We start from the raw sequence: 27,587 nt of genomic DNA on the forward strand, positions 1-27,587 counted from the left end.
CAATTTCAATCCTCTAAGATTATCCAACCTTGATCACATGTGACTTTAATGTATTCACCTAATAGCTAACTCCCATCACTCAAAGTCCCACAAAGCACAAAGCAAGAAACATTCAGACAAAAGGAACCATCTCAAGCAATCCCATCCTTATAACAGGAAATTGTACTAGCATACAAGGCTAAGCTCATACTATCAGGCATAACATAAACATGCTATCCTACTGCTGTCTACTCAATACTAGCATGCAATTCACATAAGCTGAAACACATAAAGCAGGAACATAAGGCATCATTCCTACATCCTTAGTCCTATTCTAGCATGCTGTTCTACTGAAGCTGATAAACACAACATAAACTTGTATGGGTACTCTGGGGAATACTTACTTGAGCTCGGCCGGTCGCGCACATCACACACTTCGTTCTTTCTCAAAACTCCTTTAACTTATCTTTTAGAAAACTAATTTCTTGTAAAAAGATTTTAATCCCTCGATTTGAGTCCAGACGCCCCCCGAGGGTATGTCCGAATACCTCAAACCAGGGCTCTGATACCAACTTATAACAACCCATTTTTCATGACCAAAAATATCATTTTTATAAATTACTTTAATTAAAACATTCGTAGGAAAACATTGTCGAATCATTACATCTCATAAAACTATGCATAATGTCTGAGAATCCAAATAAAAAAATAGCGATAATGTCAGAGTACAATCCCAAGGAATCTCATGGTGCGGAAACCGAGGTGTGTGTATGATGTGCAACTACCACGCTGATTCCTTCCCCTTCGTTGAAGAGGTACCTGAAACAAAACTAAAAACTGTAAGAACGATGATTAGTGAGTTCCCCTATCGTACCACATACCATAATATCACATAACATACATATACTGTCAGGCATATATGGGTGCCCGACCTACCCCTTCGGTCCTGTCGACCGGATAATGCCTAGCATATCTGGGTGCTGGCCTCCCCTTCGGCCCTATCGACCGGATACTGCCTAACATATCTGGGTGCGGGCCTCCCATTCAGTCCTGTCGACCGGATATTGCCTAGCATATCTGGGTGCTGGCCTCCCTTTCGGTCTTGTCGACCTGTAACCGGGGATTGTTTCACCCCTAGTACTACCACATAATATCATACATATATCATAATCTGGCTAACATGGTTGGGTACTAAACTACCCCTTCGGTCCTATCGACCGATAGTCGGGGACTATTTCACCCCTACTACTATCACATAATATGGTAATATGCTAGCACATAAAACATAACTGGTAGCCTAGATGAATATCACAAAGACAATCATCTCACATACAACTCCTATTAGTAGGCCGGCACTGTGGCTGTAGACCCACCGCTACAGGAAGGTAACTCACCTCGTGATATTTGCATAATTAGTCATATATTTAGCATACATTTTTATTCATTTTTAGCTAATTATGTGTATAATGTGGACAAAAGGTACTTAATAATGTTTAAATTTTGTTTTCAGTTCAAAAGACATGCTTGGAAGTGAAAGAGAACAAGGAGAAGCAATTAGAGACCAATGAATGAAGAATGAGGACAAAAGCATGGCTACTCGGCGAGTCTGCGAGCTTACTCGGCAAGTACACTAGAATATTCTAGAAGATAAGTCAAGACTCCTGGTATAAGACGGATAACAAGCATTTACTCGGCGAGTTGGGTCTGCTACTCGCCGAGTACACCCTGTTTTGTGATAATTATAAATACCAAACCATTATCCGAATGGAGGGGACTTCTGGCGTTTTTGGAGCTTCACCTACGATTGAAGAACCCTTGGGAGAGCTGAGAAACCCTAACCTTCAATCCTTTGAAAAATCAAGACAATTTAGGTTAATCATTCCACTTTACCTTAGGAATTGAGCATGTTTAGCTTAGTTGAATTTTTTTTGAGTTTGCTTTTTCTATGACTATGAACTAGATTTGTTTTGTTTCTGTTAGGGAAGACCAAGTTACTCCTATGGTTTAATTATACTTTTTGATTGATTGTTATTTGGTGATTTTACTAAATTAAGTTTGTTAAAGAACCTTATGCATTAATGACAACTATTTTCTGTTAATTGGAAGACAATTAAGCTGCATGAACATCTCTTAGTTGTTAACCTCATATGTTATGTGAACACTTCATCATATGCTTAGCAATAATGAATATGAAACTAGGATTAATTAGAGAATGGGTAAATTAATGTGTGAACTTGTTTGAGAAACCAACAAACAAGAGGTTAATTGAAACACCAACTTGATTAACAAATTACAAATCTTATTTAATCCAAACAATTGAACCAGGGAATTAATTAGTTTAAACAATTGGCCACTGCTTGAATTGATTAATTGTCTAAGGGTTAGGAGTAATGAACATGAACCTAACCACTATAGTTGGTAACCAATAATAATTGATCTATCATTTAAATAACCATAGGAGTGAATTGGTTGAACCTAACAGAAACCCTTTATTAAATTTGGTAAATTTGTCATTTGCTTAAATTGTTTGGTTGACTAAGTGCTTAAGTGCTGTGTTTAAGTTTCTAGTCTTGTAAAACTAGAGAAAAACCCTTTTACTTTTATTACTTGCTTAGTTAAAATTAGTTATTAGGTTAATTTATGTTCCCTGAGTTCGACACCCTACTTATACAACTATACCACTAAAAGACAGGTTCACTGCCTTAGTGTGCTTAATTTATTAACTAAAAGTAGGATTAAAACTAGCTCATTTGACACACATCAAGTTTTTGGCGCCGTTGCTGGAGAACGGTTCTAAAAAGTTAATCTAATTCCTAATTTTTTTGATCCTTTGTGTGAGTTTACTGGCACAAAGTTAATTTATTGCAGTTTAGTAGTTAGTAATTAGGTTTTAGCATCTATTTTAGTATTAGTATTAAGCTTAGTTTTTTTTTTTCTTTTTTTTTTTTATAATTTCACTGCTACTCGCCAAGTGCATTCGCACCTACTCGGCGAGTATAGAAGTAATTTGCAGTTAATTTTCGTTTTCTTTAGTTGCATTTTTTTTGTTCTTTTTACGTTTTTATCTTGTTCTATTTCAGGAATTTCATGACCAGAGGATGAAACACTCCGCTGGTACCCCCGTTTGAAGATCCCGAATCCGCATTGAAAAGGAACAAAGGAAAGGACGTGGAGAGCTCGAATACACCTAAGAAGTCACCTTTGTCTAATTTGAAGACTGTTTTTGGGAAGAAAAAGAGCAGAAAAGCAGGTTCATCCAATGCATCTTTAGCAAGTGAAGACCCGATCAAGGAAGACACCGAGTACGGCACCGAGGAGGAAGAAGAACCTACATACGGGCACTAGTCCGATTCCAATGACGAGTTAGCTCTTACCATGGCTAACATTGATGAAATCCCCATGGGGGAATGAGAAAAGAGGATGCACGATGACACTGGCCCGGGACTTGTGCAACCCGCAATTCCCATGACTGCTACTTTTGAGATCAAGGGTCATATCCTAGCTTTACTTAAAGAAATTCCTTTCTATGGAAAAGGCCACGAAGATGCCTACAAGCATTTGGATGAAGTCAATGATGTAGCTGATTACTTTAATGTTCCAAATGTGCCTCACGAAACTCAGCTACTTCGCATGCTTCTAGTAACATTCAAGGGTGCTGCAAAAGACTGGCTCAAGTCACTTCCCCCCGGATCAGTCACCACATGGGCCAAGATAAAAGAAGAATTCATTGATCACTTTTGCCCACCTTCCAAGATAGCCAAGTTGAAGAAGGCCATTGACAACTTTGAACAGCAAGCTGGAGAGTCGTTATACGAAGCTTGGGAGAGGTACAAGAGTTTGTTAAGAAATTGCCCAAACCATGACCTTAATAGCCAGCAAGAAGTCTCCATCCTCTATGATGGAGTCAATGTCACAACCAGGAAATTACTTGACTCACAAGGCCCGCTCACAAAGAAGCCACCCCCGGTGATCAAGGAATTGATTGAAGAATTCTCTAAGCACTCTAGAGAATACCACAACCCAAGAAATGATGTTACTAGGGGAGCCGCATATGCAGCTACTGAAGACTTGTCCGCGGTCATGGCTATGCTAAAAACCATGGATAGGAGGATGGATAAAATGGATCAAACGATCCATGCTATTCGGTTGGGGTGTGTCAACTACAATGGGCCTCATCTTACTAGAGACTGCGACTTGGATGAAAATGGCAACAAGAAGGTGCAAGTTTGTTACTCAAGTGGAGACCGATATGATGAAGATTGGCGGAAACCAAAGAAAGAGTGGCTCCCTTATGAAGAGTACAAGAAGGCTAAAGAGGAGAAGTTCAGGCAGAAAGGAAGAGGTTTTTACCAAAATGAGGAGCTGACACAAGAAAGAAAACCAAGTTTGGAATAGATGCTTACCAAATTTGTTGCTGCTTCAGAAAAGAGACATATTGATCATGATGCTGCAATTCAAGAAACAAGAACTATCCTAAGAAACCAGCAAGCATCTATCCACAACATAGAAACGCAGCTAGGGCAGCTTGCTCAACAAATAAACCAAAGATCACCGGGCGAACTTCCTAGTAAAACCGAAAATAACCCACGAGGCTCGCACATAAATATAGTTACAACAAGAAGTGGGAAAATAATCACTCCTGTAGCCCCTATTCAAAATGAAGCACCCAAAGAATCACAGAAAGAGGAAGCAGAAAATCAAGCAGAAAGTAAAAAATCTTCAATCTGACAGCTCTACTCGCCGAGTACAAAATACGGACTCGGCGAGTCCACTGCCAAATTCGAAGGATCAGACCCCTGAAAAGCTTTACCTGCCACCATTGCCATACCCAGCCCGAGCTAAGAAAGAGAAGCAGGAAGAGGAGTACCAGAAGTTTCTAGATCATATCAAGGCTCTTCAAATCAACATACCCTTCATCGAAGCTGTCGCACAAATGCCCAAATATGCAAAGTTCCTTAAGGAACTTCTCACTAATAGAAGGAAGATGGAGGAAGTGAAGAAGGTAGTCCTCAATGAAAACTGCTCAGCTGTTATGCTAAATAAGCTACCAAAGAAGAAGGGTGACCCGGGGAGCTTAACTTTACCTTGCCAATTTGGAAACTTGGCTACCATTCATGCTTTGGCCGATTCGGGAGCAAGCGTAAACCTCATGCCACATTCATTCTTCAAGAAGCTTGATCTCCTGAAACCAAGACCAATTCGCATGGCGATTCATTTAGCAAACAAGACAGTCACTTTCCCAAGAGGAATATGTGAAGACTTATTGGTCAAAGTGGACAAGTTTGTATTTCCCGCTGATTTCATCATTCTAGACATGGAGGCGGATCCTCAAGTTCCAATCATCCTTGGAAGACCCTTCCTCAACACGGCAAGTGCTATAGTAGACATGAGGGACTCGAAGCTCACTTTGCGGGTAGGAGAAGATTCAGTCACCTTTGGGGTAGATCAAGCTATGAAGTATGCAAGGAACAGTGACGACACGACATTCTCAATTGACATGCTTGATGAATTATTGGAGGAATGCATAAGTGAAGATTCCAGCAAGTTCACAATCTTTGATGAAAAATTTGATGCAGAAAAAGACTTAATGGAGATCGAAAGGCTGCTGGAAGAAGCTGAGTTTAAAGAATTGGTGAAGCAATATGACAGATCTACTCGCCGAGTAGGGCCAAGCTACTCGCTGAGTTCATCCTTAGAAAAGACAAAATTCGTAAATTCAGCTACCAACTCGCCGAGTCCCTTACCTGCACTCGTCGAGTACGACAAACATAACCCAAAAACTGAGCTCAAAAAGTTACTAGAACATTTGGAGTATGCCTTCCTTGAAGATGGCCATCAAAAGCCAGTCATTATAGCCTCTGACCTCTCCAAATCTGAAAAGGAAGAACTAGTGCAAGTTTTGAAGAAGTGAAAGTGGGCCATAGCATGGAGAATCACCGACATCAAGGGGATAAGCCCCTCTTATTGTTCTCACAAGATTAACCTGGAAGAAGGAGCAAAGCCAGTTGTGCAGCACCAAAGAAGACTAAACCCAAATATGCAAGAAGTGGTCAAGCTTTTAGATGTGGGAATCATATATTCCATTTCCGATAGCCCATGGGTGAGTCCGGTCCAAGTGGTGCCCAAGAAAGGAGGGATGACGGTCATAACCAACGAGAAGAATGAGCTTATTCCGACACAAACGGTAACCGGTTGGAGAGTGTGCATCGATTATCGCAAGTTAAACGATGCCACTCGTAAAGACCATTTTCCCTTACCTTTTATTGATCAAATGCTAGAAAGATTATCGAGCCATAGTTATTATTGCTTTTTGGACGGGTTTTCGGGTTATTTCCAAAAACCCATAGACCCAATGGACCAAGAAAAGACCACATTTACTTGCCCAAGTGGGACTTTTGCTTATCGACGCATGCCCTTTGGGCTATGCAATGCACCCGCGACTTTTCAAAGGTGTATGACAGCCATATTCCATGACATGGTGGAAAAATTCATGGAAGTTTTTATGGATGATTTTTCTATTTTTGGATCTTCCTTCCATGACTGTCTCACAAATCTTGACCTAATGCTTGCTAGATGCGAAAAGACCGACTTAGTCCTTAATTTGGAAAAATGTCACTTTAAGGTCAAGGAGGGTATAGTTTTGGGCCACAAAGTTTCCAAATTGGGAATTGAAGTGGATCGGGCAAAGATTGACACCATTGCCAAATTACCCCCACCAACTAATGTGAAGGGCATTAGAAGTTTTATAGGTCACGCGGGTTTTTACCGGCGTTTTATAAAAGATTTTTCTAAAATAACTAGACCTCTAACACAATTACTCTTAAAAGATGCACCATTTAATTTTACTAAAGAATGTTTAGAGGCATTTGAATTTCTAAAGGAAAAATTAACTAATGCCCCGATCATTATTGCACCAAATTGGAATTTACCATTTGAAATCATGTATGATGCTTGTGACTTTGCATTAGGAGCTGTCCTTGGTCAAAGGGTTGATAAGCACTTTCTACCCATATATTATGCTAGCAAGACTTTAAATCCAGCCCAAGAAAATTACACCACCATGGAAAAAGAATTATTAGTTGTAGTATATGCTTTTGATAAATTCCGTCCTTATTTAGTTTTATCTAAAACAACAGTTTTTACTGACCACTCTGCTATCAAGTATTTATTTGCCAAACAGGATGCCAAGCCAAGATTGATACGATGGGTGCTGCTTCTTCAAGAGTTTGACATAGAGATACGAGACAAAAAAGGAATGGAGAATGTAGCAGCTGACCACTTGTCAAGGCTTGAAAACCTGCGATTGCAAGAAGATAGAGTTGGAGATGATTTTCCGGACGAGTACGGTGACCGTGGGAGAAGAACCATGGTTTGCAAATATAGCTAATTACTTAGATATCAATTACATCCCAAAAGATCTCACGAGTCAACAAAAGAAGAAATTCTTTTCCGAGATAAAGTATTACTTTTGGGATGAACCATATCTTTTTCGAAGCTGCGCGAATGGAATCATACGAAGATGCGTATTCAGGAATGAAAGTCGGAAAATATTTGAGCGTTGTCATAGCGGGCCCACGGGTGGACATCATGGAGCACATTACACTGCTAAGAAGATCTTTGAGATTGGGTTTTACTGGCCCACGATTTTTAAAGATGCAACCCAATTTGTCAAAGAATGTGATGCCTGTCAAAGAGTGGGAAACATTTCATCTCGAAATGAAATGCCACAACATAGTATCCAAGTGTGCGAAGTATTTGATGTGTGGGGGATCGATTTCATGGGACCATTTCCCATGTCCAAAGGCAACAAATACATATTGGTGGCGGTGGATTATGTATCCAAGCGGGCGGAGGCACAAGCTTTGCCAACTAATGACGGTCGGGTGGTGGTGCGGTTTTTAAAGAAGTTATTCTCAAGATTTGGGGTCCCGAAAGCTCTTATAAGTGACCGAGGCACTCATTTTGCCAATGATCAACTAGAGAAGGTGATAAGGAAATATAGGGTAACCCATAAATTTTCTACATCCTACCATCCACAAACTAGTGGACAAACCGAAGTGACAAATCGAGCTTTAAAAAGAATCTTGGAGAAATTGGTGGGGAGCAATCGAAAAGAATGGTCGGATAAGCTAGACGATGCACTTTGGGCCTTCCGTACAACTTTCAAAACCCCTATTGGTACTACACCATATAGGTTTGTTTATGGAAAGCAATGTCACTTGCCGGTGGAGATAGAGCATAAAGCTTTTTGGGCTTTAAAGATGTGCAACTTCAACATGGAGGAGCTTAAGAACAACCGGTTAATGCAAATGAATGCTCTTGAGGAACTTAGAAATGATGCATATACAAGTTCTTTGATCTATAAAGAGAAAACTAAGAATTGGCATGACAAGAGGATCAAGGAAAATAAAGAATTTCATGAAGGCCAAAAGGTATTACTCTTTAATTCAAGGCTAAAACTCTTCTCGGGAAAACTCAAGTCAAGATGGGATGGTCCTTTTCTGGTGAAGACGGTGTTTCCACATTGTGCTATAGAGCTATTGTCAAAAGATGAAACACCTTTCAAGGTCAATGGACATAAGGTCAAAAAGTATGAAGAAGGAGTCCCAAGGAATGAAGGCATGGAAGAGTTGATGTTGCTGGAAGGGATTGCAGCCACGTAGAGGGGGAGGAGTCCAGCTAATGACTCCTTAAAAAGAAGCGCTTCCGGGAGGCAACCCGAGTTTAGAGTTTGCATTTCTTTTTCCTTTACTTTCTTTTTAATTTCTTAGGACCTTTTTCATTCGTCTTCTTCTGCAAATATAATTTCTTGAGGGCAAGCAATGCCTAGAGTGTGGGGTGGAGGGTTAAAAATTAGAAAAAAAATTCAATTTTTGTCCAACTGCAAGGTTTACTCGCCGAGTAGGTACGTGTACTCGGCGAGTACTTGCCAAAATAAACCATAAAACGCGTAAAAGCAGTTCTACTTGGCGAGTAGATCCGTTCTAATCGGCGAGTAGCCAACTTACACAGATGGTATAAAATCTAAGAACTAAGGGTTTTCACCCATTTTACCCACACACTCGCCGTGCACAGCCTCCTTCAAGCGATTTTCGTGATTTTTTTTTCGAGTTTTGGCTTAATCCTCGATTTTCAAGGGAAAAGGTATGATCTTTACACTTAAAACTCATCAAAGGTTCAAGCTTTATCACTGATTCACCCCTATTTTGTCTAAATTCAGATTTGGGGGTTTCCTCAAATTCTAGGGTTTTAATTTTACCATGAATTAGGAGATGTTAGGAGAAATTTCTTTTGGATTAGGAGTTATTGGACTTAGTACAACAAACCCCTGTGCAAAATTGGGTGTTTTAGGTGACCCATTTGTGTTCGACAGATTTTGGTCCCGCTGTTCATCCTACTCGCCGAGCAGGACATGAAATCGGCGAGTAGGAGTCTATACAGATCTGTTTATTTCGATTTTAATTTCTGGGTGTTGTTTGTTTGTGCTTTCTTAATGTTGTTATGCAGATACAATGCCCAGAAGGGGTCAGTCTTCAAGAGGGGGAAGCCAAGGGGACATCCCGTGGCTCTCGCTCCGCCAAATCACATCCAAATTGTCTCAATCCCGTGCAAAAAACAAGTTGGAGGCTTTGAAACAGGAGATTCATTTACCCAATGCAGTGGATTGGGATTGGCTGGGGAAAGTGGGTTTGGAAGAAGAGCTAACACCATATTTGGTGAAGGAATGTAATTTGGGGGATTCAACCATCATATGTGATGGTTGGTTACAACTATTCAAAATTCAAGAACCGGTCTATGCTGAATTATGTTGGGAGTTTTTTGCTACCATCTCATTCCGAGGTGGTAGTGAGTACTACAATCCCAATGTAATTTCTTTTTCTCTTGGTGGGGAGCTACGACAATGCAGCATGGCTGAATTTTCATGGAGGCTTGGAATCTATGAGCAAAGCACCATGCTGAATGAAGATTTTGAAGCCTTTTTAGAGAATTGCCACAAAGATCTTCCTGAGGGAGTGGTTGCTTCTACCTGGTGGAATACTATTACTAACCGGGTGTACATCCCATCTACCGCACAGGAGGGTCATATACGTTCACCGATCCACCGTCTCATTCATCGGTTCGTTGCAAGCACGATCAATATGAGGAAGGACTGGGACAAGGTTCCAACCCTTGACATCTTCTATCTTTGGAGTATTATTACTCCCGATGTTTTCTGCAATCTCCCCTATTGCATTGCCAAGTATCTTGCGGAGGGCAAGGATTGTGGAAAATATGGTGATTCTTTTTCTATTCCTCATGCGGATGAGCTGACTATCCCCGAGGAGCCGGGAAAGCGAGTGAGGCAAAGAAGCGAGCGGGTACGGGAAGACCCACCGGTTATTCTGGTGGAAGAAGAGAATGATGGATGGAATCAACTTGAGTACCGACGCTACTTGGATGACATTGGAAGAGGGGTCAACTATAATAATCAATCATTTGAATACCTCTTCCAACAAATGAACATCGCACCAAGACCCGGACCTGGCTACCCCTACATCATGAGTTGGGAAGAAAGGATAAGGAGAAGGCATGAAGAAGGAGGAAGTGGAGGAGCTAATATGGAGGAAGAAGAATGAAGAATGTTTCTTTTGTGTTTTTAATTTATTTTCATGATGTTTGATTTGAACAACTTGTTAAACTCGGATGATTGTATTTCTTGTTAGGACTTTTGTTTTGGTTGCTTTCACTTTTGTCTGCATTTTTTTTTAGGGTTGAAAGGTTAGGAAGCATATTAAAGTGTTAAGGGTCAAGTTTGAAGTAGGAAAGTGAGGAACGTTCAAGTAAAAGTGTGAAGTTTTGTCCTTAGGATTGAGTCCATTAGAATTGAGAGTAATGGAGGGTGTTGCTGCTGAAGGGTTTAGAGAAAGGGTCAATGAATTATTCAAATTCAAAACTTGAATCAAGAAGAACACAAGCTGGATAAGTTTTGGCAATACAACGCCTACTCACCGAGTGCACAAATTCTACTCGGCGAGTACATGGGTCATTACACGTAATAAGTGCAAGTAAGAGATACTCGCCGAGTACACGGTACTACTCGCTAAGTAGATTGACATTTTTCGAGTTCCAGAGCTGTGTTGAGCATTTTCACTGCAGTACTTGTCCATTTTTCGTGAAGAATTGTTACTGGAGATTTCTAAGAAGCTTTTTCCTTGATATTTTCGAGCTGTCAACCACACGAGATTTTGACACCCAAGACATGGATGAGCTGTTTCCATGTCTAAAGTCAATTGAAGATGGAGCTGAAAGGAAGAGTTATCAACCTATCGACTACTACCCCAGGGGAGTTTGTTCCAATTCTCTCTATAGTTTGCATTTTTATTTTTGCATGATATGCAATGAGGGCATTGCATAAAATAAGTGTGGGGTTGGGGGTTGGTCACATATTAGAAAATTTAGAATCTTAATTTAGGACTAATTTTAAAAATTTTGCATACAAAAAAAATTACTTAGGAATTAATTTAGAAAATTTTGGTAAAAAGCAATTAGGGTTCCATGTTAGAATTGTGTTGATAATTGCATGAAAACCCAAATGTTTAGTTGAGCCTATATAATTTTTAGTGCATTTGTGGCTTCCTTATTCTAGTGAAATCATGGGACAAAAACACGACCTCGCTCAGCCTGATGGATGCAATATGTTTAGTATTGTGTACCAGAAATGTATCCAGGAAAATTGTTATCTGTAACCAATAAAGGTTGAAGTTGAGCGCCCCTGCTTAAGCATGTAGGGTTTCGAGTGAAAAAAGTGAGGTACATGTAAAAAAAGGGAGAGAGAAAATTACAAGAAAAGTTTCAAGAATTTTTGGAGCATCAAAGTCAAATATGAAATTAGAAGATCAAAAATTCCAAAGAAGTGCAAAAAGTTGAAGATACCAAAAATCAAACAACAAAGTGGTGAATACAAAGAGATCAAAGATCAAATGCCAAAGAAATGAAGAATTCCAAAGAGCTCCAAATGTGGTATCATAAATTGTAATTATCTAGATTATGTATGCTTGGGTTGCTCAACCAAAAATACCTTGAGGTTAAGAGGTTTTCTGAGGATGGATTTGGAGGGATGCATAAAATGAGCATAGTTCGGGGTAAGTGGGCGAATGTTTATGAGGATTCTGAGTATTTAGAGTATGGGGGGTATTTAGGAAAATTTTAGACACAAAATGCATGCGTTGCGGTCTTGGCGTAATGGCTGGGTTAGATTAGAGTTGTCATATGTGGTTCTAATGTGTTAAAATTCAATTTTGCTTGGGGGCAAGCAAAAGTCAAGTGTGGGGTATTTTGATATTTGCATAATTAGTCATATATTTAGCATACGTTTTTATTCCTTTTTAGCTAATTATGTGTATAATGTGGACAAAAGGTACTTAATAATGTTTAAATTTTGTTTTCAGTTCAAAAGACATGCCTGGAAGCGAAAGGGAACAAGGAGAAGCAATTAGAGACCATAGAATGAAGAATGAGGGACAAAAGCATGGCTACTCGGCGAGTCTGCAAGCTTACTCGACGAGTACACTAGAATATTCCAGAAGATAAGTCAAGACTCCTGGTATAAGACGGATAAAAAGCATTTACTCAGCGAGTTGGGTCTGCTACTTGCCGAGTACACCCTGTTTTGTGATAATTATAAATACCAAACCATTATCCGAATGGAGGGAACTTCTGGCATTTTTGGAGCTTCACCTGCAATTCAAGAACCCTTGGGAGAGCTGAGAAACCCTAACCTTCAATCCCTTGAAGAGTCAAGACAATTTAGGTTAATCATTCCACTTTACCTTAAGAATTGAGCATGTTTAGCTTAGTTGAATTTGTTTTTGCTATGACTATGAACTAAATTCATTTTGTTTGTGTTGGGGATGACCAAGTTACTCCTATGGTTTAATTATACATTTTGATTGATTGTTATTTGGTGATTTTATTAAATTAAGTTTCTTACAGAACCTTATGCATTAATGAAAACTACTTTCTGTTAATTGGAAGGCAATTAAGCTGCATGAACATCTCTTAGTTGTTAACCTCATATGTTATGTGAACACTTCATCATATGCTTAGGAATAATGAATATCAAACTAGGATTAATTAGAGAATGGGTAAATTAATGTGTGAGCTTGTTTGAGAAACAAACAAACAAGAGGTTAATTGAAACACCAACTTGATTAACCAATTACAAATCTTATTTAATCCAAACAATTGAACCAGGGAATTAATTAGTTTAAACAATTGGCCACTACTTGAATTGATTAATTGTCTAAGGGTTAGGAGTAATGAACATGAACCTAACCACTATAGTTGGTAACCAATAATAATTGATCTATCATTTAAATAACCATAGGAGTGAATTGGTTGAACCTAACAGAAACCCTTTATTAAATTTGGTAAATTTGTCATTTGCTTAAATTGTTTAGTTAACTAAGTGCTTAAGTGCTGTGTTTAAGTTTCTAGTCTTGTAAAACTAGAGAAAAACCCTTTTACTTTTATTACTTGCTTAGTTAAAATTAGTTATTAGGATAATTTCCGTTCCCTGAGTTCGACACCATACTTATCCAACTATACCACTAAAAGACAGGTTCACTGCCTTTGTGTGCTTAATTTATTAACTAATAGTAGGATTAAAACTAGCTCATTTGACACACATCACCTCGTAAGGTTGGCTGCTGGAAAACTGCTCGACAACTGTCCGACTGCTGCTCTGTTAACCCTCCGGCTATAATCCCACAAAACACTTAGTTAGAACTTGATATCTACTCATAGGGTAAAATGACTATTTTACCCCTAACCAAGTCCAAGTCAAAGTCAACTTCCAGTTGACCCGACTCGCCGAGTTGGGCCGCCAACTCGTCTGTAGCACCTGGTTCTTGGTACGTATTCTTTGTAATTAACTCTTTAAATATTGCATTTTTGGCCTTGGACTCGGCGAGTTGAAGGACCAACTCACCGAGTAGAAGCGGGATAAGACGCGGGGTCTAAGCTGTGGACTCGGCGAGTTGGTTCCCGGACTCGGTGAGTAGACCCTGTCTGGGGAAAAACCCTAACTCGGGTGTTTGCACCCTATTTAAACACTCTAACTTAGCCTCCCTTGTCCCTAACACTTCCAGAGATCTGAAGAGCAAAACCCTAGCCCCCATATTGTTCTTGTGAGTGATCTTGGCTTTGTAAAGGAGGATTGGGGCTTAGAAGAAGAAGGAGGAGGTTGAAGAGTGCAACGAGGGGAGGTAGATCTGAATTCTACACTGTGAGAAGCTTCCATTCAGGTAGAAAAGTCCCTACCTTGATCTCTAGTTCATTAGATCCCCTTTTTGTCCCTAATTGGTGGTTTTCAAGCCCTAAAACCTCAGAGTCCATGTGTTTATGCTCTATGTTCTGAAAGGACATCAAATCTTGACCTTATGGACATCTTAGAAGTATAAAGTCTCTGTGGTTGAACTGATTAAGGTCCCTATTTAGTGTATGACCTCATAAAGAGCTTGGAATTGCCTTTTGGAGCTCATAGGGCCATGCATGCACATAAAGTTTGCAACTTTACGTGATAAGCAAGCCCTAGGAGCATAGATATATGGTTTGGAACCGTTGCATGTCTCATATTTGGTCTGTATGGGAGGAGGGCTGAAGGGACTCGGCGAGTTCCAAATGAAGATGGTCTTAGACTCGACGAGTTGGATGAACAACTCGGCGAGTCCTATGAAGATTGCCTGGAACTCGGCGAGTCACATGAGCTGTTACTGAGTTAAGGGAGAATTTAAGTGTAGAAGGTCTAACCCTTCGTAGCTGCACGCAGAATTAGCAATTTAACGTGTAGCAATAGTCCCCGAAATCCAAATCCTCAAGAAGGATGCTCTGGTGAGGATTTGGAAGCGAGTAAGACATCTGCTCTTGGGACTCGGCGAGTTATTCTCGGACTCGGCGAGTCGGATCGTGAGTCGATCTAATCGTCCCAAGTAGTGAGTTTAGGGCGAATTAGTGAGTGAAAAGAGGGACTTGATGAGTTAGTACTGGGATAGTAGGGAGGGACCTTGCCAGTATGTGCCATGACTCAGCGAGTCCAGTTAACTGGAAGTTGACTTTGACCAAGGAGTTGACCTTGGACCAGGGGTAGGTCAGTCATTTGACCTAAGGGTATTTATTAGTGACTAATCTATGTTTATGGATTTATAGCCGGGGGATTACCAGTTCAGCAGTCAGATGTCTAGCAAGCAGACTTTCAGCAGCTACTTTTCGAGGTGAGTTACCTTCCAGTAGCGTTGGGTCTACGGACACAAATACCGGCCCATCAGTAGGAGTTGTATGTTAGATGATTGTCTTTGTGATATTCATCTAGGTTTGCTTTGTGATATGTTATGTGCTAGTATAATATGATGCTATGTGCTAGTGACAGTAGGGGAGATAGTCCCCAGATTACCGGTCGATAGGGCCGAAGGGTACTCATGCCCAGCCATGCTAGATAGATTATGTGATACGTGTTATGTGGTAGTAGTAGGGGTGAAATAGCCCCCATTATTCGGTCGAGAGGACCGAAGGGGTGGCCAGCACCCAGAAATGCTAGCCGGTGTCCAGTCGAGAGGACCGAAGGGTTAGGTCGGGCACCCAGATATGCTAGCCATTATCCTGTCGAGAGGACTAAAGGGGTAGGTCGGGCACCCAGATATGCCTGAAAATTTATGTTTGTTATGTGTTGGTGGTATGTGGTACAGTGGGGGAACTTACTAAGCTTCGTGCTTATAGTTTTCAGTGTTGGTTTCAGGTACCTCTTCAGCAAAGGGGAAGGTGCTGGCGCGGTAGCGGCACATCACACACATGCTCTTTGTTTTCCGCACTACGAGATATATTCTGGGATTTGTACTCTGACATTATTATGTTTTACGATTAGGTTTTCAGATACAAGACATATTTTTATTAAATGATGTGATCGGATGATGTTTTGTTACAAATGCTTTGCAAATCACTTAATCAAAAATGAAATTTTTGGACGTGAAAATTGGGTCATTACAAGTTGGTATCAGAGCCCTGCTTTGAGGGATTCTGACACAGCTCTGGGAGAGTCTGAACTCAAATCGAGGGATTAAAAATATTTTGACAAAGAAAATGACTTTCAAAAAGATAAGATAAAAAGGGTTTTGAAAAGGAACAAGTGTGTGATGTGCGCTACGGGCCGAGCTCAAGTAAGTATTTCCCAAAGTACCCATACAATGTTTTGCTATGTTTATTAGTTTCAGTAGAACATCATGCTAGAATAGGACTAAGGATCTAGGAATGATGCCTTATGTGCCTGCTTTATGTGTTTCATCTTATGAGAATTGCATCCTAGTATTGAGTGGACTGTGGTAGGATAGCCTGTTTAGGTTATGCCTGGTAGTATGAGCTTAGTATTATATGCTAGTTCAACTTCTTACTACGAGGACATATTTGCTTGAGTAGTTTTCCTGCGTCCGAATGCTGCTTGCTTCGTGCTTTGTGGGACTCTGAGTGATGGGTGTTAGCCATTAGGTGAATACGTCACGTCAGAGGTGATCAGGATTGAATAATCTTAGAGTGTTGGATTTGGCCCTATTGCGCAGGTCTTGTTTGAGTCTAACCGTTGTAGGGACGAGTCTGTTACTCAAAGGATTATCTGAGCCTCATCACATGTGATGGTATTCAGGTAATGACTAATTGGCATTACAAGAAGGCCTTCAGTAGCTGAAGATCGGTCTAGGTGGAGTTAGGGATATTCCCTAGGGTAAGCCTAGGATGGGGATATCAGTGTTCAGTAGTGGTAAAAGGTATCTGGTGGAGTCAAGGCCGTCCTCGGGGAAGGTACGGATAGATGTGGAAGGTAGTATGGGCCCGTACTATTGAAAGCAGAGGATCCGTACCCGAACTGAGGAAAGCCGAGACAAGACCAGGGTACTTGTAGAGGAGGTGATCCCTCAAGATGTATCAGTATCACCAATGGTTGTTATTATGTATTGCAGAATGGTGGTACTATGTCCGAGGCCAGTAGTTGGCAGTTCAGGAGAGGGATCGGGTTCGGGATCAGGGTCCGAGCCAGTTGATGAGAGCCTATGTGAGTTCATCGCATCAAAGATCACAAGAGGTATCCTTGAGTCGACCCCTATCATCTTCGGGTCGATTAAGGAAGGGATAGTCGAGCTGATGGAGGATCGCCTCTGGGCGTTCAGAAGTCATTTGGCGTTAGGACAGTCAGGGTCCTGTGCACTGTCCTTTAAGGACTTTAGGGGTAGTGGTGCACCAGATTTCCATGGGGCGAAGGACCCTATTGCTGCCAGATGATGGATTGCAGACATTGAGTATGCGTAGTTGACTAGCTTCTGCCCTGAGGGGTCGAAGGTGAGATATGAAGTAGGGTGTTTACGGGACCGAGCTAGAGATTGGTCGGTGTCCGTCGGTGACTCATTGGGAGCCTCGGATGTTGAGGCTATGACCTGGTCGGATTTTGTGACGAGGTTCAGGGCAGAGTTTGCGCCAGCGGTCGAGCTTCAGCAGCTGGCCATGGAGTTTTTAGATATGAGGCAGACGACGGAGACTGTGGCGGAGATCACCGCCAAGTTCCGGGAGAGGGTGTTGTTGGTGCCCCAGTATGCGGGTGATGAGGACATGAGGAGGACCCGCTACCATGACATGCTACAAGCTAATATTCAGGAGCATGTTAGTTTTTCCGCTTGCCCTACTCTGGAGAAAATGATTGCCAGGGCAAGGGAAAGGGAGATCGACCTGGAGCACATTCGGAAGAGGAAGGCAGAGGAGGGGATGGTTGCAGGGGCTTTGGGGAAGAAGCTCAGGGGACTAGACGCAGCGCCGAAAGGCCAACGGGGACGAGGCCGCTTCAGGAAATGCGGCAAGATGTACGAGGGAGTGTGCAAGTTGGGATCGTCAGGCTGCTATAAGTGCGGCAAGGCGGGGCACTTCAGCAGGGAATGTACCGGCCCTACACCTGTGGTACAGACGTCAGAGTTGCTGTGTTTTCACTTCATCCAGAGGGGCCACAAGAAGGCCAATTTCCCCCAGTTGACAGCAGCAGCGCCAGTGAAGGCGCCAGCTCCAGCGACCCTACGGATCACTGATGGCCGGCAGGGCAAGGCAGAGGCTCCGGTGGTGAGGTTCTGGGTATTTCAGCTGACTACCGAGGAGGCACGCGCCGTACCCGATGTGGTGACGGGTATGATTCTTTCCCTCTGTTTTATTTATATAATGTTATGATGTTGATATGTGCTCTGTGTAAATGCATTTAGGATCGTTCCATGTGAACGGTATCCCAGTTCAGGTTTTGTTTGATTCGGGGGCTACCCGATCATTTGTTTTCCTTACGCTAAGTAAGAAATCCGAGTCCTCGGGCATGTTGGATTGCCATCTAGAGGTTGAGATTGCGGACGACCGGTCGGTGCAAGCATCAGAGGTCATCCGGGATTGTGTATTGAGATTATTTGAGGAGCGGTATCTGGTTGACTTGGTTCCCATTCCGTTGCGCGGAAACAAGGTCATTATTGGTATGGATTGGCTGAGCCCCAATGGGGCAGTGATAGACTGCGCGCAACAGCTAGTGCGAGTCAGAGCCCCAAGTGGGGGAGAGTTGGTGATTCAGGGTGAGAGATCATAGCAAGGGCCAGCCTTATGCTCGGCGGCGAGGGCAAGGTGTTATCTTCACCAGGGTTGCGCAGGATATGTCGCTTATGTCATGGACACCCGGGAGGTGGGTAAGGCGACAATGGGAAAGGTGCGCGTGGTTCGAGAGTTTGCGGATGTATTTCCCGAGGAGTTGCCTAGGATACATCCGGAGCGACAGGTGGAGTTCAGAATCGACCTAGTGCCTGGTGCGGCTCCGATAGCCAAGGCACCATATCGGTTGGCTCCTCCCGAGATGCAGGAGTTGTGTATGCAGCTGCATGAGCTGATAGACAAGGGATTCATTAGACCGAGTAGTTCTCCCTGGGGAGCCCCGATTCTGCTTGTGAAAAAAAAGGACGGGTCGCACCGGATGTGTATAAATTACCGGGAGCTGAATAAGGTGACGGTGAAGAACCGCTACCCACTACCGAGGATTGATGACCTCTTCGACCAACTACAGGGAGCATCTTGGTTCTCCAAGATTGATCTGCGTTCGGGGTACCATCAGATGAGGGTCAAAGAGGATGATGTGCAGAAGACCGCGTTTCGGACGCACTATGGCCATTATGAGTTCGTGGTGATGCCGTTTGGGCTCACCAATGCTCCTACTGCGTTCATGGACCTCATGAACCACGTGTGCAGACCGATGCTGGACCGGTCTGTGATAGTTTTCATTGATGACATCTTGGTTTATTCCAAGACGCAGGAGGAGCACGAAGGGCATCTGCGAGAGGTGTTGGAGACCCTAAGGAGGGAAAGCTTATATGCTAAGCTCTCTAAGTGTGAGTTCTGGTTGCACGAGGTGCAGTTTCTTGGGCACCTTGTCAACTAGGACGGGATTTCGGTGGATCCGGCCAAGGAGGAGGCCGTGATGAGGTGGCAGGTTCCGAAGTCTCCATATGAGATTCGGAGTTTTTTGGGATTAGCAGGGCACTATCGGAGGTTCATCCAGGATTTCTCCAAGATAGATGTACCCTTGACGTGGCTAACGAGGAAGGCCATAGTCTTCCAATGGGGGCCTGAGCAACAGGCGGCGTTTGAGACGTTGACGAAGAGATTGTGCGAGGCGCCAATCTTATCCCTGCCAGAGGGTGTGAAGGATTTCATTGTTTATTGCGACGCGTATATCTCGAGACTGGGCGTGGTATTGATGCACAGAGAGCATGTCATTGCTTACGCCTCGAGGCAGCTGAAGCCTCGCGAGGCGAACTACCCGACACATGATTTGGAGCTGGAGGCTGTGGTGTTCGCCCTCAAGATTTGGCGTCATTGCCTCTATGGGGTTCGCTGTACGATATACACGAACCACAAGAGCTTGAGGTACCTTATGGATCAGCCAAATCTGAACATGAGATAATGTCGGTGGCTTGATGTGGTGAAGGATGCACTTAGCCGCAAGGCAGCACCGATCAGGGATGTCTGTCTGAGGATGACCGTGGTGACCCCGCTACTGGAGCAGATTCGGGAGGCTCAGCAGGAGGCGAGGAAGGAGGAACATCGGAAGAGTGAGAGGATTGTGGGTCAGATTTCCTCTTTCGACTATGACAGTTGAGGGTTGCTGACACTACACCGTAGGGTGTGGGAGCCGTACCATGGAGGCGTGCGCCAGGTTCTGATGGGAGAGGCGCACAAATCTAGATTCGCCATTCATCCCGAGGCAACGAAGATGTATATGGATCTTCGTTTTGATTATTGGTGGCCCTGCATGAAGCATGATGTAGCCTGGTACGTGGAGCGTTGCTTGACCTGCAGGAAGGTCAAGGCCGAGCACCAAAGACCACACAGTAAGATGTAGTCGTTGGATATCCCGTTGTGGAAACGCTACTAGAAAAACAGCCTTTTACGACGCTTATTGCGCGTCGTAAAAGGCTCAGACGACGCGCAAATGCGCGTCAAGGAAGGTCCTGTCATAAAGAGAGACGATGCGCTTTTGCGCGTCGTCTATAGACGACGCGCATTTACGACGCTCATTTATGACGCGCAATTACGACGCGCGTTTACGACACGCAATGCGTATCATGGAAGGCCCTGTCATAAAGGAAGACGACACACAATCGCGTGTCATAACCTTACGACGCGTGTGTTAATGACATGCAATGCGTATCAAGAAAGCCCCTGTCAAGAAAGGCCATGTCATAAATGAAGATGACATACATTTTTGCGTATGATAATTTTAAATGTTTAAAAAAAATATTATTTATAGATTTACTTATTTTCAAATTAAATTTGTATTTAATGTTTCATAATAGAAAATAAAATATCATATACAAAAAACAGAATCCATTGCATAAATTTAATGTTATACAATTCTATTTCTTACAATATATAAATTTGCATCTAATCTACTATGTACATTAAATTCCAACTAAGTAAAGTTTCATCTTGCCTTTCATAATTTTTTAAGACTAATGCTCCAAAAGCTGATTATATGGATAAGCAGTTGTACATTGGCCCATCTCACTCAATAATGACTTAGCCAAATTCAACCCACTTTCCAAGAGCTTTCTCATGTACAACAAGGCCAGTTCCAGTTCCTTCCAACCCTACACAAAGTATCACATCCAATTAAGAAGTAAATATAAGCATATCTTGCAGGGGTAAAATGGTAATTTGTGTAATTTTATAACCAAACACAAATTACCAGGCAAATACATAGGAACAGGAGAATCTTTTTGAGGCCTGTTATAGGCAACAAGGCAAAACCATGTTGAGATCAAGTTTGGAGATGATATCATCAAATGAAGGCCTATTGTGCATGTCAGCATCCCAACATTTTTGTACCAGAGATAGTAATCTTGGTGGTGCACCTGATTCAGTCCCTGCAAGACCAGGTCTTAACCCTTTAAGGAGAACATATATATATATATATATATATATATATATATATATATATATATGTATGTGTGTATATATATATATGTATGTGTCTATATATATATATATATATATATATATATATATATATATATATATATATATATATATATATATATATATATATATAAAATATATTCCATTTCCATGCCAAATTTATTGGACATATTGTTTTATCACATATGTTGTTTAGGTTAAGAAACCAATTGAAGCAAAAGGAGGAGCACAATGCCAAAAAATAATAGGAAATTGACAAACTAACCAAATTTAAAAAAAAAAACATATATACAGTACATGATGTTGTTTGTGGAAATAAAAAGAAAATTTATTACAGCAGAAAGTAAGATCATTCTTGATCCATTGATAATTAATTATGACAATTTGTGAACAACACCTTGGAGCCATCCAAACTGTTGGGAATTAAATTCCATTAATTGCCAAATATCCTAGAAGGGCATTAACGGAATTTTAATCTGTTGATCAGAAACTAAAAGGAATCTCCTAAATTAATTGAACCCTAAACCACATGTACTAGAAGGGTATTACTTCCAAACCGTTGGAAATTAACTCCCATTAGTTGGAAACTAAAAGAATCAGATTTCAATAAACTAAAAAGAAAAAAAGAAGTATAATATAATTACCTGAAAATATCAATAGCATTCATTTCAACTGGGAAAGGATTTTAGGATGGTCAGGAGTGAATTAATGAAGTTAGATACATGCTTCCTTGAATTGATGTTGTCATGGTTGCTCTTGTTGTTGCTGCCCCTGCCCCTACCCCTGTCCCTGCCCAACCTCCTCACCCCTTGTCCCACCTTCAGTAGGACTTTGTCCCCTGCTACATTTACACACAAATCAACACATTTACACACAAAACAATTTGAGAACTACATATATCAGATTTTCAATGTTTGTAAGATTCGAATCCAAGTTACTATTTTGGTTTTTTGATTTTTTTGCCGTTTTTATAAGTTGCTGTGTAGTGATCTCATTCGAAACAAAAACCGCTCATTCTAAGGGACAATAGGAACTGGAACATACTTTATACACAAAAAAATAATCATGGAATGGACAGTTGGAAGACTCGAGAAGAAAGCAGGTTCAAGAATGCTGGATACCGGAGTCTCTGAAGCTGACCCCTGATACGTTCCAAAGAAATCATAAATTATTAATATAATATTCATTACATACATATGAATGATTGTGCTTGCAAGATGTGATGATAGGTAGTAACTAACCAATACAACATCATTCAGACCATTGGATGAGTTAAAATTGGATGAACCTGGGAACATATTTCTAGCCAAATCTGTCAAATTAGTATACATCAACAGAAATTTATATTGATCAGGATGTATATACAGAACATTGACATGAATAAGGGTATGCAAGAGATAGAGTCAACATACTCTCTCCAAGGGATTGGTTATTTCCAGTAATAAGTACAGTTGTAGGGCAGGAACCTGTACTTGTGCAGGAATCATTAGGCAAATCTCCAAATAAAGCAAATGATCACTTCTCACCGCTCGATATTGTGGAGCTGGTACTTGTAATAATGGAGGCCATTCAGGTGGACTAGGAATGGAACAAGTACCCACTTGGTCCAAATCTGAGTATTCGGTCATTGGAATCGGAATAGGTGATTCCATCTTTGTACTACTTTTGGAATTCACTTCATTTTGCTTCAAGATTCCTGATGCCTGAAACAAATCATAACCACACAATGCAAAAATATAAAAGTCAAAAGTCAAAAAAGGATGAACTTCACATAAAAAAATACCCATAGACAATCATTGCAACAAATATTCAGCGTAACTTATCTGCATAAACTAGGTTAAACAGGTTGACTATGTGGTCATTTACTCTCTTCTTACGTCCAAAAATGGAGATGAGCATTAAATAGGTTGGATATGCTGACAAGGGCAAAATGGTCATTTTACCAAAAATGAGACAACTCCATTGCTAACTGGTAGTGCAGTTGCAGTTTCCATTTTACCAGTTGCTTCTTCATCTTCATTCTTCATCTCTATCTCTTCTTCTGTATCACTATCATCTTCATCTTCATCAAAATCTCCACCACTCGGAAAAGTATGCAACAAGTGGTGTATCCACATTTACTGGTCTACAGAGCTCATGCATATTCTGAGAAATTGCCAGGATGGCAATACTTAAGAAAAATAAAAAATAAAAATATTACAATAAGAAAAAAAATCAAGAAAATGATTTTTAAGGGTAGGTTACCTATCAAACAGCCCCAAAGGGTGAAATTTCTCCAATATTTCTTGAATATCTCTCTTATGTAGAGTTTCAGTAACAATGAGGACATCATTGTCAATCGTGTGACCATATCTGAGGAGAAACGAAAAGATTAAGTCCCAAACAAAGATGAATATGCAAGAATGGTTGTAACATGTGGATTACAATAAACCATAAATAAGAGTAGTTGAGGACTTGAGGTATGTTACTTTTAATCATTATTATTATTATTATTATATCAAAAAGAGGGAAATTTTATCAAATGTACACCTGTAATGAGATTAGCACCATCTACAGAAAACACCCAATCCCATACCCATCGTTGGTGCCCTGAAACACACATATCATATTATTACTATTATATTAATTAAAAAAAGCATGTGACATTTTTTTAAGACATGTAAGTATATATATAGTAATGTAAAATTGGTCATTATCTGCAGTAAATAACACAAATCATAAGATCAGATTAAGTAAAAAAGAAACAATATTAGATGAAAAAAGAGAATAAATAGTTAATTTACCCGTGTCCCACGTAAGAGCCTCCAGACATAACAAGTTCCTTTGTTGTTTACAGCAACAACCAAGCTTCCATCCCACATCACTGTCAATGATCTCATTGATGTATCAACCTATGGCACCTGGGTTTTGTTAAAGCTTTAAACCCATACAGCTTAATCATTGTATATATGTTGAAAATTAAAAATAAAATCATACCAGCTCACAGCTACAAGAGTTTGCAGTCAAGTCCCATACACGGATATTCCTATTTTGATCACCAGATATTAGCTCAGTCTGGACACCTAAAAACAAACCAATTAAAAATAAAATCATACTAGCTCACATCTGATGGTTTCCTATAGGTAAAAAAATTATGGAAGAGTCCTTAAACATTCTTGTTTAAGGAGTTGTTTCTTCAACCCGAGTCAAAACTCATTATAATATTAGTTTTCTGATTATTTAGGGTCAAAATAGTTAGATTTGTAGCAACAATTTAGGAGTTCTTGCAAGAAAACTGATTATCAAAATCTTTAACATTCAATATGTAATATCCTATCTATATTCAAAATTCAAACTTTAGCTTAGAAAGTACCTCCAAAAATCTGTTGAACAGAAGGAAATCAGAATGTTTGGGGATGCTTCTTATCAATTTCAATTACTTTGTTTACTTTCCATCTTCCGTCGGCCATTGTAAATGTTGTTTTGTCGGGAGCGACAGTAGCAACAACCTTGGTGCTGCCTTCTTTCTTGATCGATGCTTCTGTTAACTACGTCTCTCTCCCACATCTCTTCTTCCTCTCCTAAATCGATCCCTTAACCTCTCTCGGTTTTTCTTGTTGTCGCTATCGCACACACTCACCAGACAAAGAGCGTGTGGATGTGCGCGTCAGAGTGTGTTGTTCCCATCACCATAGAGAAACACGTCGTTGCCTTTCTCCACAATATAGGAAGCCCTATAACTAATATTATTGAAAATACCTTAAATGCCCTTAATTTTCCCTCTAGTATGATGTGCCCTTAAGCGAAGTGCCAACATCTGCTCCGATTTTGATGAAACGAGAAGAACCAATCAGATTCTTTTGGATAGAGGGTTCTAACATGGCTTGATAACAGGAATAAAATTATCGTGGGTTGGCAATTGTCATAGATTGGAACTCTTCCAATCTGAATCGGCCATCAACACAAATAGATCTGAATCCAAATTCTAAACAAACCCCAAACGAAGTTAAGAAAGTATAAGAGCAGAGAAAGAACACAAACCTGAATGAGCATGTTGAAAACGATGATAGTGTAGACGGATAACCCAGAGATACTTAATATTGAACTCTGAAGTGTTGTTGTTCCAGATTCCCACTAACTCAGATGAACTCAAAAAGAAACAAACATTAGCTTTATTTTTCTTTTTTGAAATCCAACATTATCGATTCTTCATTTGAGAAATCAAAGTGCATAGACAAACCATGTAAGAAAAACCCTAAGTTGCTGGTGTCTAAGAGTCAATACCTTGTACCAAAATCCCTAAATCGCTATGAGAGAGAAGTGAGGCCTGAATCCATTTTGATTAGATTTGAATTCGAGGTTTTAGATTTGGTCGATGCCATTGATGAGGAGACCTCACAGATCAATTACGATTCACGATCGCTTTATCTTCTTGTTCTCCTCTTGATGATTTCAGACTCTGTCTCTACGACTTTACATGATATTTTTCAGAAAGGAGTCTAGAGGAGAGAGTATCAGAGAGGGGATAGTGGATTGCAAGGATGAAAGATAGATAGATGATAGAAAAAAAAGGTGGGTTTTCAAAATTTTGGGGATTTCGTTTCCCCCTGTCTACTAAAAGCGCGTTTCATTAAAATTATAAAGCGACAGGTACAGACGACGCGCGTTTAAGATAAAGCGCCCTCCGTGTTTTTTTTTCTTGAGACACTAAATTAAGGGCACGCAATAAAGCGTGACGTAAATCCTTAAATTTTTTGGAGAGATGACTCTATTTTAAGGGCACGTCTTTTTGCGCATCGTTAATTAGAGCGTGTCGTAAAATACGCGTCATTAAAGGTCTGTTTTCTAGTAGTGAAATGGGAAGATATTACGATGGATTTTATCACGGAGCTTCCTAGGACCGCGCGAGGAGTGGATTCGATATGGGTCATCGTAGACCGATTGACCAAGAGCGCATATTTTATTATGATTCCGGAGAGCATCTCGGCCGAGAAGTTGGCCGACATCTATATTAGGGAGATAGTGGCGCGACACGGGGTGCTAGTGTCAGTGATTTCAGATAGGGATGTGCGTCTTACTTTCAGGTTTTTGAAGAAGTTTCATGACGAGTTGGGTACTCGTCTGCATATCAGCACTGCTTTTCACCCACAGACGGATGGTCAGAGCGAGCGGACCATCAAACATTAGAGTATATGTTTCGGGCTTGTGTTCTAGATTTCGGAGGTGGTTGGGATACCTACCTTCCGTTGGCGGAGTTCTTGTATAATAATAGTTATCATGCGAGTATCGACCGTCCCCCCTTTGAGTTGTTGTATGGGAGGAAGTGCAGGACCCCGATATGTTGGGGAGAGGTTGGCCAGAGGGTCATGGGGAGCACCGAAGTGGTGCTCAAGACGACCGAGAGGATTCAGCAGGTCTGTAGCAAGCTTTAGACTGCTCAGAGTCGGCAGAAAAGTTATGCCGACAAGCGCCGATCAGACTTAGAGTTTCAGGTTGGAGACATGGTTCTCCTGAAGGTGTCTCCTTGGAAAGGTGTTATCCGATTCAGGAAGCGTGGCATGTTTGGCCCCAGGTACATTGGACCATTCCGGGTATTAGCCCGGGTGGGCAAGGTGGCGTATAGGTTGGATCTGCCAGCCGAACTCAGCCAGATCCATAGCACTTTCCACGTCTCTCAGTTGCGGAAGTGTCTGGTGGAAGACTCGGCAGTGGTGCCTTTGTAGGATATTCAGTTCGATGACAGCTTGAATTACAATGAGAGGCCAGTAGCAATCTTCGACCGGAAGTCGAAGGATTTGAGGAACAAGAGGGTGGAACTCGTGAAGGTGCAACGGCAGCACCGGAAGGAATCGGAGTGGACTTGGGAGCTGGTGGAAGAGATGATGGAGCACTACCTCGAGCTGTTTCAGGGACGAACAGCAGACTTCGAGGACGAAGTCTAAAATTGTTGGATTAATGTCCAAGTCCATAACTATAATTGGTAAGACTTGACCCGACCCGGCATGGTCCATTTGGGTTACATGGCATCATGCACTTGGATAGACTATAATGAGAGAAATAAGACACTTATGGTTATTAATATATTATAAGTTCTAGTATATTAATAATAAGAATAATAAGATTAT

General features: G+C 41.2%; 1 non-coding gene across 1 annotated transcript; it reads right to left on the reverse strand.

Moving 5' to 3' along the window:
* Positions 1 to 3,738: 3,738 nt before the first annotated feature.
* LOC111877068 (small nucleolar RNA R71) lies at positions 3,739 to 3,845 on the reverse strand. The gene has a single exon (XR_002845256.1). It is a non-coding gene; the product is annotated as a small nucleolar RNA R71 (small nucleolar RNA).
* Positions 3,846 to 27,587: the final 23,742 nt, after the last annotated feature.

Source organism: Lactuca sativa, chromosome 3, assembly GCF_002870075.4.
Source record: "Lactuca sativa cultivar Salinas chromosome 3, Lsat_Salinas_v11, whole genome shotgun sequence".
NCBI classification, from domain to species: Eukaryota; Viridiplantae; Streptophyta; class Magnoliopsida; order Asterales; family Asteraceae; genus Lactuca; species Lactuca sativa.